The 22987-nt window shown below is 32.8% G+C and overlaps 1 protein-coding gene and 1 pseudogene across 34 annotated transcripts in view; both read right to left on the bottom strand.

The window, feature by feature from the left end:
• LOC114034299 overlaps window positions 1–19921 on the bottom strand; it is a 31427-nt pseudogene extending 11506 nt beyond the window's left edge.
• The window catches only part of RIMS2 (regulating synaptic membrane exocytosis 2), an 850283-nt gene that overhangs the window by 72690 nt on the left and 754606 nt on the right, over window positions 1–22987 (bottom strand). The window lies entirely within an intron of this gene.

The following is a 22987-nucleotide window of genomic DNA, read 5'->3' as shown; positions in this document are numbered from 1 at the left end:
CTGTAAAGTGAGCTGGAGAAGGAAATGGGCAAACCACTCTAGTTTCTTTGCCAATGAAACCCCAAATGGGGTCATGAAGAGTCAGACACAACTGAAATGACTAAATAACAATAACAACATATGAAAAAGAAAAGACATAACACATGATGAAACCACCTTCAAAAGAAATGGTCTCTAAATCTTGAACAAAAATTTCAAATAAAATTTATAATATTAAATTCCCAAGATTAATAATATTAAAGAGTTGATCTGAAAAAAAAGTTACTATTAACATTAATACAACAAGAACCAGAAGAAGAATTTATTAAGTGTTCAGCATGTGCCAGGCACAGCTAGCTGTTGGCAATATAAGATAAAAAACAATAATCCCTATTCTCAAGAAGTTCTATCAGGCAAAACATGTACACAGGTAAATAAATACAAAACATACAGAAAATCTATTCAAAGGATTTTTGAAGGGAGCACTAAAAACTGGAGGGAGCAGGAAAGGACTCATATAAGAGGTGGTGTGTGACTTGATCCTTAAAAGGAGCTAGAAATTTCAGGTGGTAGAGATGAAGAGGGAGTACATTCCAGGCAAGGTGGAAAACCTGTGCAAAGGAACAATGGAAAATGGATTGCCATGTATGAGGACAGTTAGTAGGTCAGTCACATATGCCATTTCTTTTAGAACTGGAGGCTATAGTTCATCTAGGTCATGGGGCTTGAATTCATTGAGGGCAGCTAGGTGCTCTCCTATCATCTCCTTATCTTGGGTATTAGCTATTTTGGAACAAAAATAATTTTCCTTGTCAGGGAAGACAGAAACAAGAATTAAGCAGCTCTGCAATATATCTGTTTGTTAATATCTCATTCACAAGAGCAAGAATAGTACTGTTGTTTATTTGGTCCATTTCCTCCACCATGGCTTTAAATAACCTCTTTTTGTTTTCCTTAATGTTCTTTGCCAGCCTGAGTTCATTCTTGCCTTTAGATAACTTGGTACGCTATTCTTTTTTCCCCACTTCATAATATTTCATTTTTTTCAATTACATGTAAAGATTGTTTTCAACATTCACTTTTATAAGATTTTGAGTTGCAAATTTTTCTCCCTTCTTCCCTTCTTCCCCTCCCTACTCCCCAAGATGATAAGCAATCTGATATAGGTTATACATTTACAATCATATTAAACCTATTTCCACATTAGTCATGTTGTGAAAGAAGAATCAGAGCAAAAGGGAAAAAAACAGGAGAAAGAAAAAAAAAATAAACAAAAAAGTGAAAATAGTATGCCTCGATCTGCATTCAGACTCCATAGTTCTTTCTCTGGATGTGGACAGTAATTTCCATAATGAGTCTTTTGGAATTGTTGCTCAGAAGAGCTAAGTCTATCATAGTTGATCATCAGACAATGTTGCTGTTACTGTGCACAATGTTCTCCTGGTTCTGCTTATTTCACTCAGCATTAGTTCATCTAACTCTTTGCAGGTTTTTCTGAAATCTGCCTGGTCATCATGTCTTATAGTATAACAGTATTCCGTTACATTTATATACCACAACTTGTTCAGCCATTCCCCAATTGATGGGTATCCCCTCAATTTCCAATTCTTTGCCACCACAAAAAGAGTTCCTACAAATTTTTTTTGTACATGCTGGTCCTTTTCCATTTTTTATCATCTCTTTGGGATACAGACCTACTAGTGACATTTCTGGATCACAGAGTATGCACAGTTTGAGTGCCCTTTGGGCACAGTTCCAAATTGTTCTCCAGAATGGATGGATTAGGTCACAATTCCACCAACAATGCATTAGTGTTCCAATTTTCCCACATCTTCTCCAACATTCATCATTTTCCTTTTCTGTCATACTAGCCAATCTGATAGCTGTGATGTAGGTCAGTATACTATTCTTAAAAAACTTTGTCACAATTTTTATTCATAAATTTCTGCCTCAGAGATCACCACTGATCTCTTAACAACCAAATACAAGAGTTTTTCCTCAGTTCTCCTTTTTGATCTCTCCATAAAGCCTGAAACTGTGGACCATCTATTCCTTGAAATTCCTTTATCCCTTGGCTTCTGCAATACTGAATGCAGTAGCCTGGTTATCTTCTTATCTCTTTGCCTGGTCCTTTCCTCTTTCCTTCAATGGCTCCATTTTCTTCCTTCCCATAAACACAGATGCTCCTAAAGATTTTATTTTTGACTATTTTTTCATATTTCCCCCTCTCTTTCGGCAATCTAAGCTACTCTCATAGCTTCACTATTACCTCTAAGTTTATATCTCTAGCTTGATCATAGATTTAGAGTTGGAAGAGGTTTTAAAAGGCATCTCTACCAAGATAAAATCCTTTATCAGTTAATAGTACCATCATACTCTTAGTCATTTAGATGTGAAATCTTGAAATCATCTTCAAATTTTCTCTCTTGCACCCTAATCTAATGAATCTTCAAGTTACTACTGATTCTTTCTTCAAAATGTTTCTCCTGTCTGTACTTCTTTTATTTCTGCTGACACCCATCTTTCATCTCAACTATTATCTCTGTCTCTATCTCTCTCTGTCTTTCTGTCTCTGTCTATCTCTCTCACCTTCCCTCCTCCCTCTCATTACAGTCCATCTTGCATTCTGTGGCCTATATAATCTCTCTGGGACACAGCTTTGATATTTTGATCATACCACTCCCCTACTCTAAAACCTTACTAATACTGCCTAACAAATAATGTCGAAATTCAATTTCTTGTCATTCAAGGCCTTTTAAAATCCGGCTCCAATCTACCTTTCCTATTTCATCTCCTTCCTTATAGAACATAATGCTTCAGGTAAACTGGATGACTTGCTTATGACAAGAACAATTACAGCTTGTGCATTTCCAAATTCATGATGTTTGTATTATCCTCTCCACTAGATATGTTCCTCCTCATCTTATAGCTATTAAACATCGAAATGCCTTCTATCCTTCAAGCCCAACTCAAATCTCACCTCCTTCACGAAGTCCTTAAATGAAAGTGCTATCTTCCTCATTAGAACTATTCATTATCCAAAAAAAAAGTCCATTTTATTATGGTGGCAGTAGAATGGAAGCTTTTTTAGGACAGAGACAATTTCAGTTTTGTCTTTGTATTCCTAGTACCTATCACAGTACTTGCACATAACAAGAATTTAATATACGTTTGCTGCATTTAACTGGATGGTTGATTGATAGCTGTAATTTCAGGGCATATAGACTAACTAAAGTTTCGGCCCATATGAACTTGGAAGGGAAAAATATATCTTTATTTTTTATCAAACTCTAAGTGAAATTTTTTATTTCTTTCAGTTATATTTTTAAAAAGCATTGTTCAGAGAAGTGGTTCAAGATACACAAAAAAGTTTGAGCCCATCAGGCAGAAAAAGTCTACTGACAAGACCTGGGATCAAATGGTCAAAATCATAGAATCAGTCAGCCAGTTAGTCAGCAAGCATATATTAAGTGCCTAATGTATGCCACATATTGTGATAAACTCTGGGTATACAAAGAAAGGCAAAAGATAGTTCCTACTATTGATGAGTTCAGAGTTTCATACCAAAATGTTAATTCCAGATGAGGTATCCAGGCCAGAGCTAGGAGTAGATTCCAGATCATATCACCAAATTATTATTACCAAGATTGGGGGCCCATGGCTCTTCCCTGGCTATTCTATATGCCTTGCCAACAGTATTCTGGTCATCTCTCCTCCCATTTCACACTTTCTAATCATTCCTCCCAGTGTCATAATTCCTCAGTTTACTTTCATATTTCACACTGGCCTGTAAGTACTTTTTAGCTTCTCTCAACTTCCCTACTTTCTGTTGATCAAGAGGCTTCATTTGAGGAACAGAGTGGCTCTGAACTTCCAAAAAAAAAAAAAAACTAAGCACCCTCCAAGTCAAAGCTACATAATCTCTTCCGTTTGAACTTTGATGGCCTAAAAAGGTTATTGAATCTTTTTCCCAAATGTGGCAATCATAAGCATATATCCCTAGCTGTGACGAATAATCTATTACTCCCTCATTGAAAATATTCAAAATAAAATCCTTTAAAAGAAGAGTTAAGGCATATAGACACTAGATTTGAAAGTACACTGGAAGTCATCTCATACAACCCCTAATGAAAGCAAGCATATATGAGAATCTACTATATTTTGTTTGTATAGCTTCAAATTGATATATGTTTAACAATAGCTTTCAAGAATCCTGTTTGTTCTTATTAGGAACAATAACAATATAGCAGAATACATTCAGTATTGATAAGACTATACTCAAAGTTATTAGTATGTATTAAATAAAAACTAATATGAGCAAGCTAACTGGGCTTTGTGGAACATATCAGTAGATGCAGTCACTTCCCTGGAGGTCTTAATTCATGGAAAGATAGGAAATGCAAATAAAAAATGTTATGAAACAATAGCTAATAAACATTTATTAAGAGTCTAATTTGTGACAGGCACTGTGCTAAGTGCTGTGGATACCAATAAGAAAAAAAGATAGAAAGTCCTTGCTGTCAAGGAGGTTACAGTCTAATGGTGGAAGACAATACACAAAAGGAAGTTGAGAAGGGGAGAGCAGCAGATGGGAAATGAAGTTAACTGGAAGAGTTTAAGCCCTCTCTAAAGGGAGACACAGGCAACATACTGCCAATAAAAGAGAGAAAGTGACAAAGGTATATCTTCTGATACAAGCAATTTTACTGGAAGGATTTGAAGTATCTTAGAGTAATAGCAAGAGAGATACCAGAGAGGAAAGATGAGTTCTGCTTGTTTACATGTTAAATGTTACAATGTTCTGTATTGTCAAATGGTCTCTGAAAAACCAAGAGTTTATGTATGTAATTGTACTATCTTCTTTCAAGCACTGATGTGCTATCATAATTCCTAGGAGAACTCTATATTATTTAGCCAGTTTTTAAAATTAAATTTCCAGTGGATAATTGCTACTATCTTCTCCAGTAGTCTTCCAAGTGTTTAGTACAAAGTAGGTTTGTATAAATCAGACATCATTTCACATTTTTCTTATCCTTAGAACACATACAGATTTTTGTTAAATATTGCCTTTGTCTTAAAAATTATATCTCAACTTGTACTTATGAAACTTAACCTCAAAGCAACTTACTTTAATGAATATGAAACATTTCTCCTGAGTCATATCTGTTCTGTGGCTCATAATTAAACTTGCTAAGACTGATAACCATGTGGTGTTTCATTAACACTCTTTACCATTATTTTATTATCCTCACCAACTCTTGGCAATTTATATTTTAAATTCATGTCCAGTAATTTAAAATCACAGCTAGATTCAAATTAAGACACTTTTGCAGGAAAGTAGTTTTTACTTGTGGAGAAAGTTAACTTTTCTGATTGTAATGAAAACACAGAATTATAACTGCCTAATTGCTGACTACAATTATTACATAACTATATAATTATGGGTATTTAATAAATGTTAAAAGTAAAAATATTATATAAAAACTGATTATATTTGTGTCTCATATAGACTATAACAAATATCGTATCAATGCTTGAGTAAAACTGTAAGTTGACTGTTTAAAATCTGATTGTGAGTATAAACCTTTAATCAAATAGTTATGTTTAAGAAATGGGAATCTACTATATTTTGTTTGTATAGCTTCAAACTGATACATGTTTAACAATAACTTTCAAGAATCCTATTTGTTCTTATTAGGAACAATAACAACATAGCAGAAGCAAATGATTCTGAAGATTATTATGAGTACATAGTCAAATATTTGGTTTGCTCATTTACATGATGACTTATTTGCTTTAAAACTTCAATTAATCAATGTTTGTTTGGATCATACTATACTCTTATTACTCTCCACCCTCCCAATTATCTTATTTCCATAATAGAGATAAATGAAACCACAGAAGTCATTAGGCAGAAGCTACACTTAAAGATACATATATATATACATATGAAAAATGTGCTTTTTATATTATAACAAACATTTTCTTATGGCAAGTAATTTTAAATTCTACTAAGTTTCATTCAGGAAAACCTAAATCTAATTTCACTTGCTTGAAAAAACAATAATAAGCCATCATCTATATGTTCAATTCTATTTGACAACAAAATTATTTTAACTTGTAGTTAATAACCCTTTAAAGTTATACACAACTTTTTGGTCCATTAAGCCTGACTACTGAGTTTACTGAGACTAAATATTTGAAGTAGGCAGATAATTTTTTGAAGAATTATGAGTTTAAGTATTAGTATATACAATGAATACCAGTTAAACATGTTACAAATGCTTCAATAACATTAATTTCAAAATTAAAAAATATGCATCTTAAAATTATGGCATCAATAGATTTATCAAATCACATCCTATAGTATCTGTTTTACCTTTCATCTGTGGAGAAGTAGTACAAATGTAGTACTTCAAATGTAATATTTGGATTTAACTCTCAATTATTAATTATGTTACTTGTAGGTAAGTTAATTAACCTGTGACTTGAATTCTTCAAAGGTAAATTACCTCATAGCAGTTTTATGAGGACAACACTTAAAATGAAAATTACAAAATAATGTATAAATGTAAGTTTTATGGTGATGATGATGATGATGCAGATAAGGATGATGAATAATCCTATTTGAGTCTTTAAACCATCCTTTCCCAACTCCCAAAGAATGTTTATCCCACACTTAGCCCCTCCTTCTCCAATATCTTTTATGTTTCTCTTTCCATTGCTTTCTGATCCTTTTGCTTCAATTATACAAAGAATTCCCTTACCTTGAAATTTCACTTGAACCTACTGACCCCTTTAGCTACTTACCACAGCTAGGTGGCTCAATGGATAAAACTCTGGTCCTCAGTCAGGAAGACCTGAGTTCAAATGTGACCCCAGACATTCACTGATTACATGACCCTGACCAAGTCACTTAACCTCTGTTTGCCTTAATCTACTCCATTATCTTTGCCAAGAAAATCCCATATGCTCTCATGGAGAGTTGGACACGACTGAACAACTGAACAAAAGATCCTTATTTCCCTCTTGCCTTTGTGACAATAGCTTCCATAAGAACTACAGAAATCTTCTTCACTCTGAGAGAGCCATATACATTTGCCAAATCTCATCTGCCCATATGACCAAGTTGTACCCAGACTTCTCTGGCATCCAATTTGAACCCTAAACTCTGATATCTGTTTATTTGTACTAAGGAACTGAACTATTTGTGTCCTCTTGATCACTCTGCATTTCTAGAAACTGACCTCCATTTATTTCTTTAGAGATAGTTTATGTCTGTTTTCCTTTTTCTAGGCTAGGTCTTGGTCATGTACATCAACTCCTAAGAAGATTCTACATGATGCTATTTGCTTCAATTTGACTCTGTGGGGAATATCAGGCCTCTCTTCTCTTTTTTTTTAACTAACTTGTCAGTTGTAACCCCTTAATATACACAAATGGGCATCCTCAATTCTATCAACTAGTATTACTTGCTGACTAGGTCAGGCCCCTGTTTCTTGCCTCCTTCTGGCCTGGCCAATCTTAATACTGCCCAAACAAAGTAACTGACTTAATGTTTGAATTCCCACTGAATCCATTCCTACCTTAATTCTTTACAATATGGCTTTATTCCTACAGAATTCATTCATTCATTCTTTCTTTCTCTTTTCTTCTTCCTTCCTTCCTTCTTTCTTTCTCTTTCTTTCTTTCTTTTCTTTCTTTTACTCTCTTTCCTCCCTCCATCCTTTCTCTTTATTCCCTTCTTCCTTCCCTCCCTTCTCTCTCTTTCTTTCCTTCCATCCTTCCTTCCTTGTTTGTTTGTTTCTTTGTCTTCATCTGCTATATTGTGTCAATCCCTAGTTCTTGACAATTTTCCTATGAAAATATTTCTCATATCTTTCTCTTCTTCATTTCTCTTCTACTACCCTAGTTCAAGCTCTCATCACCTCATGTCTGGACTCAGCCTCCTAGATAGTCTCCATGAATCCTGCCTTCTTTACTTCTAACCCTTCTTTCACACTACTACCAAATGAATCTTCCTTGAATATCACTTTTATTATGTTAACTTCTTATGCAAAAACCTTTGATAGTTCTCTATTTCCTTTCTCAAATATAAACTCTTCTACATTGTTTTCTAAAAATGTCATAATTCATGCTACCTCACCCAGGCAACATTATTTCCCACTATTCTTAGGCTCATAGTATTTTAGAATTGAAAAGTTTCTTCGGGTTCACTTATCCCAACTCTGACTTTTTAAGGATGAGAAAACTGAAGTCCAAAGGGTTAAAGGAACTTGTCGAACATTATAGAGAAGGTAAGTAGGAGAAAAAAATTCAAATTAATTCTTCTGGCTTCAAATTCAATGTAAATGTCAGAACCAGGAATAGAATGTAGATCTCCTTTCTAAGTCCATATTTTCCCAGTACTCCACACTGTATCCATGTTTTCAGCAATAATTTAGTTTTTGATTAATAGTGTAGTAAAAAAATGCATTCTTCCTCAGTTTTGGAAGTAAAAGTTATACCAATATTAACTGTTGAGATAACTTATCATTTTTATTCATTTTCACACAATGATTTTTAAATAGCTATAATTTAAAATTAAAAGAAAAATGTATTTGGGAGATTGACAGGAAAAGAAAAGGGCTTTAAAAATGAGATCTGAAGAGAGCTAAAGAAAGGAGAACCAGACTACACATGCAACAAATTTTCTTGAAAAATGTTAAAGAGATGTAAAAAAGACAAGATTTGAGTTACGGTTTAATTGATATAAGGTATGAAGAGATTTATAATAGAAGAGGATGTGTCCTAAGGTCAAAGAAAAAAAGGTTCCCTTTATATCAAAATTTTTGTAGCAGCACTTCTGTGGAAGCAAAGTATTTCTCTATCAATTCAGAAATGGCTAAGCAAACTGTGGTACATAAAAAGTAGAATATCCTGAACCTTAATTAATAATAAATAAGAATTCAGAGAAGGACGGGAAGACTTCCATAAAGGGACACAAAGTAAACAACACACACATTGATAATAACAACAAAATGAAATTGAACACCATATAATTATAATGACCAAGCCTGATCCTGGAGAAAAGATGAGAAAATGTATATCCCATCCTATTTTGCAGAGTTAGAGAGCAAGAGGCATAGAACATTATATATGTTATAAAATTTGATTTTGTTGGTTAGTTTTACTGAATGGCTTACTGGGCAGAGAAAAGATAACACTGGGAATTGAATGTAATATGAAAAGAAAAGATATTAACAAAAATTTTTAAAGTTTATAAAGGTTCTTAAAATAAGAATAAGGCAATGACTACAAAGATCTAGTAAATGCATTCTTTAAACCGTATCTGATCTTTAAAAAAGCTGTGCTTTCTAAGAAAGATACTGTTGCTTACCTACCAACAAAAGTATGTATATTTTTAATCCCTTCTGTCCCAACTTTTATTGGTAATTTGTTTACATGCACTATCTTGCCTAGTATTTTTTGTAATCAATACTAGAGAACCTAAAACTTGGCTCTTTGTGGTGAGGGTTAAATCCTGTGAAACATTTTTGGTTTCTTTCTGCATAGAGCTAACTGATCATGTGGGAATTGAATTAACAATCTTGGTTTCATTAGCATTATTTGAACTTGGTATAATTATTTTTAAAAAAAGAACTCCTTTCATTTTCTACCATATATGGCTACATTAACTCTCCTAAGATACTAGGGTGCCACTAAGTAGAAGAAATAGGAAATAGGTTACCTGTACTTATAGCTAGATAGAATGACTTTTTTCTCAAAGATCTTAAAGCAGTCTATAGATTTTATTTAACTAATTTTCAAAGCCCCTCTGTGTATTAAGAATACAGACTATATTAGATCAAAGCTACCTCAAGAAATGATCAATAGAATAATGGTGATTCTGCTTTACATTTTTCTCCAAAAAATATCAGGACAATTCTTATGATATTAACATCTACAGATAAGAACCAGATTGGCACACTTGTTAGAGCTCTAGCCTTGGAGTCTGAAGGGTTGAGTTCAAGCCCTCCTCCTGACACACATAAGCCTGTGAAAATCATTTAACCACTCAGTGTCTAGACAATTTTCTAACACTATAAACTATAAAACAGTTTCAAACCAGTATTGGTGAGGGAGTTCCCCATACTAATGAAATCACAGATTTTGACCAAAGTATTGATTTGTTTTTTTAAAAAAATCTCTACATGACTACAAACAATTTAAAGGAAAATCTCATCATTAATCATTAGGCCAGGGATTGCTAACTTTTCTTATCATGGAAATCTTTGGCAGTCTAATAAAACTAAAGGACCCTTCCTCAGAACCTTAGAATAATGTTTTTTAATTGAAGCAAAAACTAAATTTCAGTTAGACATAAGTAAAAATGAATATATGTATATGCATATATATATATATATTTTTTTCCTATTGAATTTCACAGACCCCCAGAAATCTAACCATAGACTCCTTGTGGGTCCATGACTCCTAGGTTATGAACTCCTCAACTACATAGAACAATGTTCTGATAAAGATCAATCATATAGGAATTTATTAAGTGCTTAACATGTACCAGGTACTCTGCTAAGCACTAGAGATACAAAGAAAAAGCAAAAAGGGTCTCTGCTCTTGGAGAGATGACATTCAAATAAGAAAGACTATATAAGCACATATGTATATTTGTGTTTGTGCATATAGATTAGGGGCAAGTCTAGTAGTATTTTGGCCCTCAGGTTTTCCTGAAGCCTATGAATGATATAAGAATAGTACTAGGACCAAAAGGATGTTCCAGGCTAGGAGAAAAGTAGACTGATGTGCCAACAATATGTGTTGCATCTCTATTTGAATGTAAATTCTTTGAGGAAAGGGACTAGATCTTGCTTTTTTATATTTTTATTCCAGCGCTTAGCATAATGTCTGACAAATAGTAAGTATTTAATAATTGCTTTTCCATTCATTCAAGTATAATAAAAAACATACAAGGTAAATTTGGGGGGAGAGGGATTAGTAACTGGAAGGCTCAGAAAAGATTTTATATGGGAGTGTACCTTTGCATTGAGCTTCGAAAAAAGTCTTAGCATTTCAGTGAAGTGAGCAGAACCAGGAGAATGTTATACACACTAACAGCCATGTTGCACGATGACTAACTTTGATAGACTTAGCTCTTCTCAGCAATGCAAGGATCTAAGAGATCTCCAAAAGTCTCATGATGGAAAATGCTATCCACATCCAGAGAGAGAACTATGGAGTTTGAATGCAGATCGAAGCATTCTATTCGCTCTTTTTTTTTTTCATCTGTTTTATTTTGTTTCTTCTTTCTTCTCCTTCCTTCTATTGGTTCTAATTCTTCTTTATAACATAAGTAATGTGAAAATATGTTTAGTAAGAATGTATATATAGAGCCTATATTAGATTGCATGTCATCTTGGGGAGGGAGGTGGGGAGGGAAGGGAAGAAAATTTAAAACTCAAAAGCTTATGGAAGTGATTGTGAAAACTAAAAATAAATTAATTAAATAAAAAAGTCTTAGCATCCAAATTCATAAAGTAAACATTATCTAAGTACAAGAAGATATAAAGAATAACATAATAATGACAGGATATTTCAATATCCTTCTCCCACTTTGGATAAATCTAATAAAAAGATAAATAAAAAGGAAAATATGGAACTGAAAAATTGATGGAGAAACTAGAGTTAATAGATTTATGGAATCTTCTAAATGGGACAGCAAAAGAATATACATATTTCTTGGCACCACATGGACTGTTTACAAAAACTGACCACGTACCAGGGCACAGAGATGTTATAAAGACGTATACAATGGCAGAAATAGTTAATACATCCTTTACAGACTATAATGCGATAAAATAATAATTGACTTAGGGACCACAAATAAAATATACAGACCCAAATGGAGACTTAAGAATGATATCCTAAATAATGAGTGGATCAAAGAAAGAACAAATCATAGAAATAATTAATAACTATATTAATGAAAATGATAATGATTAAACAACATATCAAAATTTCAGGGATTCAGCTCAAGGAGTCCTTTGGGGAAAATGATATTCTTATCAACATGCATTAACAAAATAGAAAAAAGGAGAATTGATAAACTGAACATGAATTAAAAACAAGTTAGAAACTGAAAACAATCCTATAGCAAGCACAAAAGAAATGTTAAAAATTAGAAGGGAAATAGAAATATTGGAACAAAAACCCCCATGAAAATGATAAATCTAAAATCTGGTTCTTCAAAAAGACTAATAAAACTAATAAACAGCTTATCTGATTAAAAAGAAGCAGAAAATCAAGTTTAAAAGATAGCAAATGAGCACAATGAAATTCCAGCAAAACCAGAAGAAATAAAAAGAATAATCTGAACATACTATGCACATTTATAGCTAACGAAACTGAGAATACAAAAGAAATAGAGGAATACCTTCAAAAATATAAAATATCCAAACTATTAGAAGACCTTCTAGAGATCTTATGTAACCCAATCTCAAAAAAGGAAATAGACCTAGTTGTAAAAGAACTGCGAATGTGGCAGGGGGTGGGGTTGGGGGGAGAGAAACTCCTAGCCTGATACAGTTACAGGAGAATTCTATCAAAAATTTAAAAGAAAAGTTAGTACTCATATTTCACAAATTATACTTCAAAACTAAGAAAGCAAGCAATGAACATTGACTCAAAAACTTTAAATAAAAGCCTATCAAAGAAATTACAGTGATTTATCTAAGACACCATTCATTATGACCAAGTGGGGTTTGTACCAGATATGCAAAGATAGTTCAACATTATGAAAACAATCAACACAATTCATTATATTAGAAACCAAAAATCCAAAGTTTTTGATAAAGTACAACAAAACTCTGTATGTGAAAAACTCTACAAAGTATGTGCATAGAGGGAACTTTTTAATATCATAAAAATATCTATTTAAAACCAAAACCAAACATAATACACAATGGGGATACAAAAGAACCTTTTCTAATAAATACAGGAGTGAAGCAAGGATGACCACTTTCTCCACTATTATTTGATGTACTTCTGGAAACACTAGCAATAGTACTAAAACGAGAAAGAAATTACAGGAATTAAGATAGGCAAAGAGATGATGAAACTCTCCTTATTTGCTGATGATATGCTGGTTTGCTTAGAAAATTCCAGGGAATCAGCAAAAATACTAATTAGGAATTAATAGTTTCAGCAAAGTTGCAGGCTACAAAATACATCCTCAAACAAAACAAAATAACAACAACAGGATCAACACAAAAATTATAAAACACAAGGAGCAATGATAGAAAGGGAAATCCCATTCCAAGTAATTACAAAATATATCAAATATATGGCAATCAATTTCTCAAAGCACACAAAACACTTGTATAGATTCAATTACAAAATGCTCCTTAAAGTGCTAAAGAACAACTTGAATAGTGGGAGAAACATTTGGTGCCAATGGCTAGGCCATGTCAATATAATTAAAATTAATTTAATTAACTTAAACCTTTAATTCCATACCAATCATATTACCAATGAGATACTTTATAGAACTTGATAAAATAATAACAAAGCTCATTTGGAAAAACAAAAGATCTAGAATGAAAAGAAGCATTGAGAAAGGAGAAATAGTACTTCCAGATCTCAAAATATATTACAAAACAGTAATCTTTAAAACTATTTTATTTTGGTTGTAAAACCGATAGATAAATGGAACAAGGGGGAATCTGAAACAATATAATTCAATAAACTAGTGTTTGGTGAAGTGAAAAAAAAAACTAGGAAAATTTCTTTATTTCATAAAAACTGGTGGGAAACTGGAAAGTAGTTTGGCAGAAATTAGACTTAGACCAATACCTTACTCCATATTCCATGATATAATTTAAATGGTTACATGACCTAAATATTAAAGAGTATACTACAAAAAAATAGAAGGCAAACATTTCATGTGCTTCTCACAGCTTTGGGAAGGAGACCTGTTTTTAACCCATCAAGAAATGGAGGCAATTATAAAAGATGAAAGAGATAACTTTGATAACTTGATAGCAAAACAAAATTAATGCAACTAACATAAGAAGGGAAATAACTGAATGGGAAAATTCTTTGTATCAAATCTCTCTTTACGTGATAAGGGTTGGCACCTAAAAATATGTGTGTGTATATATATATATATGTATGTATACCCATATATGTATATGCATATATATTCATATATACATATCTATTAACATACATATTCCCTAATAGGTAAATGGTCAAGCGATATGAAGTTTTTCAAAAGAACTTCAAGATATGCACAGCCACATGAAAGAATGTTCCAAATCACTAATAACACAAATGAAAAGCAAAACAACCCTGAAGTTTCACCTCACATTCTGCAAACTAGCATAAGTGACAAAAAAGGTAACAGTCTCAAAGTCCAGAAGAGTGAAAAGATATTGCCATTTACAATAACATATGACCTTCTTATCAAATTAGAGAGACCACAGACTTCAAACTACTCTGTATATTTTAAGAGTGTGCTACTCATTACATGAACAATCTACTGTATATCTGTCTAAAGAGCATGGGGAAATGAATGGACTACTACATATTATTTTTAATTTTTTGCAATTACTAGTTCAAAATTTACAGGATATTCCTTGGTTTTAGGTAAATGGCTTGTCACAAAAATTATCTTTGCAGTCTTTTAAAGTAATTCTGAACCTAAGGTATAAAACAAGCATTTCCATAACAAAGTAGAATAGAAAAGAAGATTGCACATGAAACTGCAAATCTGTTATGTACAACTTGTTTTCTCTTTTAAATATACAGTAAAGTTATCACTCAATTTTCTTTTTTTCCCCTCCCCTCCCAAAATGGCTACTGTTAGACACAAATATGTATGTGTATGCATTTTCCATCACAAGGCCTTTGGAGATGTCTTAGATCTTTGTATTGCTGGGAAGGGTTAACTTTAACAATATTAGTCATCACACAATGTGGCTGTTATTGAGTATAACATTCTCTTGGTTTTGCTCACTTCACTCAGCATCAGACCATCCAAGTCTTTCCAGGTTTTTCTGAAATCAGCCTGTTCATCATTTCTTATAGCACAATAGTATTCCATTACATTCATATGTAACTTGCTCAGCCATTCCCCCAATTGATGGGCATCCTCTCAATTTTCAATTCTTTGCCACCACAAAAAGAGCTGCTATGAATATTTTTGTACATGTGGGTCCTTTTCCTATTTGTATGATCTCTTTGGGATATAGCCATAGAAGTGCTATTGCTGGATCAAAGGGTATGTACATTTTTATAGCTCTTCGGGCATAGTTCCAAATTGCTCTCCAAAAATCATTGGATCATTTCACAACTCCACCAACAATGTATTAGTGTCCCAATTTTCCCACATCTCCTCCAACATTTATCATTTTCCTGTTTTGTCATGTTGACCAATCTGATGGCTGTGATGTGGTACCTCAGAGTTGTTTTGATTTGCATTTCTCTAATCAATAGTGATTTAGAGCATTTTTTTCATATGACTATAGATGGCTTTAATTTCTTCATCTGAGAACTGCCTGTTCATATCCTTTGACCATTTATCAATTGGGGAATGACTTGTATTCTTACAGATTTGACTTAATTCTCTATATATTTTAGAAATGAGGCCCTTATCAGAGAGACTGATTGTAAAAATTCTTTCCCAATTTTCTACCTTCCTTCTAATCTTAGCTGCATTGGCTTTGTTTGTGCAAAAACTTCTCAATTTAATGTAATCAAAGTTATCCAAAGTTAAATAATATTGTTCATATAATCCCTGGCTTTGTTTTTGTTTTTTTTTGGTAGGTATACTCCCAAGGATTTTATACTGTGTAGAGTTATTTTAAATGAGGTATCTCTTTCTATCTCTTCTTGCAAGGGTTTGTTCATGATATATGAGAATGCTGATGATTTATGTGAGTTTACTTTTTATCCTGCTACTTTTCTAAAAATATTGTTTCAACTAACTTTTTGGTTGAGTCTTTGGGACTTTCAAAGTATATCATCTGCAAAAAGAGATAGTTTTATTACCTCATTCCCTATTCTGATTCCTTCTATTTCTTTGTCTTCTCTTATTGCTATTGCAAGGATTTTCAATACAATATTAAATGATATTGGTGACAATGGACATCCTTGTTTCAATCTGATCTGACTTTCAAGGCTTCTAGCTTATCCCCATTACAAATAACGCTTGTTGATGAATTTAGGTAAATGTTTCTCATTAATTTAATGAAAAATCAATTTATACTTATTCTTTCTAGTCTGTTTAATAGAAACGAGTGTTGTACTTTTTCAAAAGCTTTTTCTGCATGTATTGATATGATCATATGATTTGTTACTTTTAATTTTTTTATATAATCAATTTTGTTAATAGTTTTCTCCTTATGTTAAACCATCCTGCATTCCTGGTACAAATCCCACTTGGTCACAATGTATAATCCTTGTAATATATTGTAATCTCTTAGCTAAAATTTTATTTAGGATTTTAGCATCCATATTCACTAGTGAAATTCTCTGTTTTTACTCTTCCTGGTTTAGGAAGGTTATTTATCAATATCATATTTGTTTTATAAAAGGAGTTTGGTAGGACTCCTTCATTGCCTTGTATTCCAAATAATTTATTTAATATTGGAAGTAGTTGGTCTTTAAATATTTGACAGAATTCACTTGTAAATCCATCTGTCCTGGTACCTTTTTCTTAGGAAGCTCGTTTATGGCCTGTACAATTTCATAACAAAAAAGCCAGCAAGTGATGTGATACTGAAAGTAGTTTGTCACTTAGCAATTATTTAAAAGAAGGTTGTAATTTTTTAGTGTGAACATTCACTTTACTCTGTAAAACATACTGTATACCTTAAACCACTGTACAGGATGTCTCAAAAGTCTTAGTGCAGTTCTATCTTTTAACATCTTAAAACTGCACTAAGAGTTTTGGGACACTCTGTATAAATGGCAGCTACTCTTATTTTTTGCAGAAACAGAGTTTTCCATGGGCAATGTGGTTAGTGCCGCATGATTGATTTTTCTTCAGAACAAAGCATATTAATTAAGAAATTTCATGCTTCGGACATAGAATATGAGTTCATGAATTCACAAAATCATGGAGTTCAATGATATTTTAGCTGCAGAAGATCAATACTTTTTCTATCACAGTTAAAATACAATTTTCAATATGAGTTATTGCCAACATCTTATTGCATTATCAGGCTGCCATAAGACATAAATAAATAGATAGATCAGTATCTTTATAAATGATTTAAGATTTTAGCCATTGATCATACATAAATATTAATGATTAAAATCACTAAGATGATAGCTCCATTTTGTGTGGCATGGAGAGGGGGATGTTGTAAAAGTATTTATACACATAGTCCTTAAATTGTCCAACATCACAATTCATTTAGAGAAAAACCCTGCAAGTTAAAGAATCATTCAATGTTAATTGAATGATCTCTTTCTCTCTCTCTCTCTATTTTTTTTTGGAGAGACAATTAGCATTAAGTGACTTGCCCAGAGTCACACAGCTAGTGAGTATCATGTGTCTGAGGCTGGATTTGAACTCAGGTCCTCTTGACTTCAGGGCCAGTGCTCTATACACTGTACTACATTGCTGCCCCTCAAACTTCTCATTTTACAGATGATATGTACAAAGTCACACAAGTAGTAAATATCAGAAATGAGATTTGAATCCAGGTCAATTGACTCCAGAGCCATTTTTCTTTCCACTGTATTACATACTTCCTCATTCAAATTCAATATGTCCCAAGCCTGCCATTCCTTCATACTTCTTTCCATTTTTGACTGCACTACTACCCTTATAATCACTCAATTTTAACGGATGATTTTTGACTATTTCCTCTCTGTCAAGCCTATCAATCATCAAATCTTATGGCTTCTAATCCATAATATCTCTTATATCTGTTTTCTTTTCTCCAGTCACATAGCCTCTTCCCTAGTTTAAAAAGTATTTATATATACACACACACAGACACATATATAAAATATCCCAGGTAAAAAGTATTTACCTCTCACCTGGAGTAATCCAATAGTCTAATTGTTTTCCCTGCTTCCAGTCTCTCACCTCTGCAATCCTCAACCTACCTACCAGTTGGCATTCCTTACAACTACAAAACATAATAAACTCCTTACAAAACCCTACTAAAAGAGATTTAAATAATTGGTCAAATGTTCACTGTTCGTGGTTGGGCTATACCAATATAATGAAAATAACAATAGTACTTTAATTTACATACATAGTTCCATACAAATATTTTGCAATATTCTTTATAGAATTGGACAAAATAATAACAAAATTCATTTAGAAGAAGAAGCCTAGAATCTCAATAAAACCAGTGAGAAAAAGTATGAATGAAGAAAGCAAAATATTATCTGACTTCAAAATATACTATAAAGTAATAGTCAACAAAACTATTTTTCACTAATTAAAAACAGACAAAGTATATATGCGTATATAAGAGGGACAGACAAGATAAGCAAGATTAGGAGCAGTATAAAACAGCATTATGTTTTAAATAGAGTGGTATCTAATAAACTTTAGAATATAAATTACTGGAGGGAGGACTCCCTTTTGACAAGACTACTGAGAACACTCAGAAAACATTTTGGCAGAAATTATGTTTAGAATAACATTACCCCTTAAGCAAGAAACTCAAAATATTTATATGACCTTAATATAAAAGGCCATTCTATAATAATTTCTTTAGAGTCAACAAGATAAAATACGTGTCACAGCTCTATCCTAGCTATTTCTAGGGGGAGAATTATTAATTAAAATTAAAATAATTCTGAGGTTTCATCAAATACTGTGAAAATCTGGGAAAGATGAGAAAAGATGGGAAAAGTTAATGTTGTAGAGGCTGTGAGAAGACAGGTTCATTGATGAACTATTGGTCAAGTTGTCTAATTTCTGAGTATCAATTTGGAATTATGTAAAAAGATGACTAAATTGTCCGTACCCTTTGTCTTATTGATCTTACCATTAGGTATATATGCTAAGGAAGTCAATGACACAAAAAAAGAGATTAAATACACGCTAAAATATCACTTTTTATGGTAGCAAATAAATAGGGAAAATGGGTTATTATTAGGTGATAGCTGAAAAAAAATGGTATATGAATATAATGGAATATTTATTGTGTAATAAGAAATGATGAATATGAGGAATGTATGGACTCAGAAAGTTTTGTATAAACTGCTGCTGAGTAAAATAAACAAGAAAATATTATGCATAATGAGTATGATATTATACATTAAAAAAAACACTAAAACAAGTTGAACTATGAGTAACTGAAAAACCAATAGAGGTCCTTGAAAAAAATAGTGAAATACATCTTCTCTTCATGGCAGAGATAGCAGACTACTAAGATTAAGCATAAAAATCTTGCATACATTGTCAGCTGCAGTTACTGTATTCGAATCTTTTGTTTGATTGTTTTTCTTTGTAAGAAGGCAGAATTTATCCTGAAGGGTGTGTGTGTGTGTGTGTGTGTGTGTGTGTGTGTGTGTTGAAATGACAGATACAAAGACAAAAGATATCAATGAAATCTATTAAAATAAAAATCAGAAGATAAAATTGATATTTTATTATATTTTTATTATTCTAAAAATTAATGTTTCAGGAATATCATATTACTTTACTTGATGGCTTCTTATTTTCTCTAGGATAAAACAATAAAAAAATTCTCTAGTCATGTAAAGTCCTCCATAATCTGGCTCCCTATTTTTACAGTCCTATTTTGTATACTCCTCCTCTTATACTGTTTAGGTTAAACTAGCCTCATAGTTAATTTCTGAACATGAAATTGCATTTCTTGTCTTTGTACATGTTGTCTTCCATGTTTAGAATTCACTCTCTCCTCACAGAATCCTCAGCTCCTTCAAAGCCCTGCTCAAGAGACTCCTCCTCCATCTTCCTGACTCCCCTACCTCATCCCAGCCTCTCCTACACTCTTGAAAGCACTTTGTATTTACTTGTTTGTGTAAGTATTGTATTCAATTTAATTCAACAAGCATTTATTATGTGCTCATTATGTGCCAGGCAACTGGAGATATTTTATGGGGCTACAAAGACAAAAATGAAACAGCTTGTATTCTACTGGATAAGTGACTGGCATTTATATAGTGCTTTAAGTTTGAAATATCTACATTTATATTATATCTATATCTACACACATGTGAGGATGCTGAGGTTTAGAGAGGTTAAGTGACTTGCCCAGGATTACACAGCTACTAAATGTCAGAGATCCACCTTCTATTACACTGCTTCCACTTTGATTTCCTTACCCTGTCCCCCACCTTGACACATACCTTGGCCCCTCCAAGTGGAAGGTAAGCTCCTTAAGGACAAGCTGTTTCATTTTTGTCTTTTTATTGCTTGCCATCACTTAATGCACTGTCTTGCACATAGTAGGCACTTAGTGAAAGTTTGCTGAATTGAATTAAATATGAATAAGTACGTCTAAAATTTTTGTAACTAAAATGTTTTGAAGTAGGTAACAATTAAAAAAAAAAAAACCACACACTCTATGCCAAATGACAGAATCTTAAGAGTTGGAAAGTACTTCAAAGACCATGGAATCCAACCCATACCTATACAAGAATCCTATCTACAACATACCTGATAGTTACCTAGATTTTGCTTAAAGACCTCTAGTAAGCAGAAACCCACTACTTCCTGAAGCAGTAAATTTCTCTTTTGTATAGTTCTACTGTTTGAAAGTTTTCCCTTATATTGAGTCTGATTCCATCTAGAAAGTACACTACTTTTTAAGTTAGAGGAACTTGCGTCAAATCCCTGGACTCTCACTGTGACCTTGGATATGTCACTTAAATTAGCCTAGTGCACCAACAGTAAAGGAAGGAAATGGGACTAGAAGACCTCAAGTATTGATTCCAGTTCTAAATTTTCTAACATATTCATGTCTTTGCAAATTTTATGTATTTCTCTTGTTTTTGCTATCTGGGGCAAATCAAAAGAAATTTAACCTCTTCCACTGGACAGCCTTTAAAACATCTGGATGTAGCTGTTATATCCTCCATAAACCTTCTCTTGCCTAGGCTTCCTCAATTTACTTAACCATCAATTTATGAATGAATCCATCTAATTGTACTAATGTATAGCCTATATCACTTTATCTTTTCCACAAGAACATCATGAGAAACTGTTGGCTATTTTATAAAATTATCAAAAAAGGCAAGGAAGCTAGTCTTGATGAAGCCATATTTGCTCTTTGGGATCACTGCTTCCTTTTATGGATGTTTACTAAGCATCCATTTAATAATATATTTAGAATTTTGCCAGGAATCAAAGTCAACTTTATTTTCACATAGTTTGAAGAATCCATTCTCTTTTCTTTTTTGAGCACGTGGACAATGTTTGCCCTTTTCCAGTTGTGTTATCTCTATTCTACTTTTGATCTTTCAAATCTAACTGTTGGCACTCACATTTGCCAATTTTTTTTAGTCTTCTTCTCTGTAGTTCATAGAGCACTGATCATAGTATTGTAAATTTAGAGCTGGAAAAGACTAGGCATAATTTAATCCAACTACTTCATTTTTACAGATGAGGAAAGTGAGATTAGAGGAGAAATGACTTGCTCAGCATCACAGAGACACTAACGAGAAAAGCCAGGATCAGAATCTAGGTCCCCAGGCTACAAATTCAGTGCTTTTCCCATGGCACCACATTTCTAGCCTGGTGATCTGGGAACGCAACATCCAAGGGTGACCGCTCGGTAGAAAAATGAAACAAAGATACATTTTTAATTGCAATGAAACATGATTGCCTCCCAAGGCAAGTATGAAATTCCCAATCTCATGGCAAGGAAGGTTCCACAGGTTTCCTTCCATGACCCATCAGCCATCCATCACAAAATGACTGTTTCTACCATGCATATAGCCTTACCCCTTTTCAGCAGAAATATAGCTGTCTCCCTTTTAGCCAAAGAAGATCAAAAGCAAGCCCAGGGCCCAATCCATCTCGCATCATGCCTTGTACCTGTTAATAGTGGCCTCTACCTGCCAGTCAAGGGCAGCTCACAGACAGTGGGCTCATTTAGGCCAGATAACAGTATCAGATTCCTGGTAATATAGCAATATTAGTAGCTCTTGGGGCCACTTATAAAGGAATTTTATTCCTTGATGAATTTAATACTATACTATCTCTGTTCTGAAACCTCACTAATAACTGCTTTTAGGTTGCTTTTTTTTAAAGTTCAATATCTTAAATAGAAAAATGCTAATTAAGCAAATATTTTTTTCTTGACATATGAACAATTATATAAATAAATTCTTAAAAGTGAAAACCTATACTTATTTTTTGAGTGTGGCATCCTGACCTATATAACCTGTACTAGTAGTTTCATAATTTAAACATAATTTCAACTTTTTATGAATCAAAATTATGTCTGTGTAAGAAGCATAAGAACATAATACATTTAAAATACTTCAAGTTACATTCTAATACATAAAAGAATATATAAGCAAATAACATATGTGTACATATCTATTTTACAGTTTAGTGAATTATAGACAAAATTTAAAAAAATAAAACTTCCAGAACATTATCAAATTCATTTCATGTCATTCAAATTCCAAAGTGTGCAAACATCTGATTGTCAAGATCCTTTGTACCCTAAGCTGATCAGTCCTCTCAATCAACACTATTTTATAGTACAGAATTAGATTCCTGCCTTCTGTATATGAGTCCTAGTTTTTAAATACAAATTAGTGTTAATATAGCTGCCTGTGATTTATTTGCTCCAAACCAAACACTACGTTACTTGGTTTTGCTTGTTTCTTAAGTATAAAATATGATATTTATTTTGAATACTAAGGATTTACAGTGTAATTATAAACCACCACCTCATTGAAAAAGACACTGCTTTGACTCACAAATGCTTTAATTGCTAACAACAGTTTTTCTAAGTAGGAGTATTGTCTGTAATTTGTTGTAGCAGATGTGATTTGGAAGCTG

The sequence above is a fragment of the Vombatus ursinus genome, unplaced genomic scaffold, assembly GCF_900497805.2.
Source record: "Vombatus ursinus unplaced genomic scaffold, bare-nosed wombat genome assembly UNPS02008961.1, whole genome shotgun sequence".
Lineage (NCBI taxonomy): Eukaryota > Metazoa > Chordata > Mammalia > Diprotodontia > Vombatidae > Vombatus > Vombatus ursinus.
The sequence above is the reverse complement of the archived record's forward strand: the minus strand, read 5'-3'. Positions and strand labels throughout refer to the sequence as shown.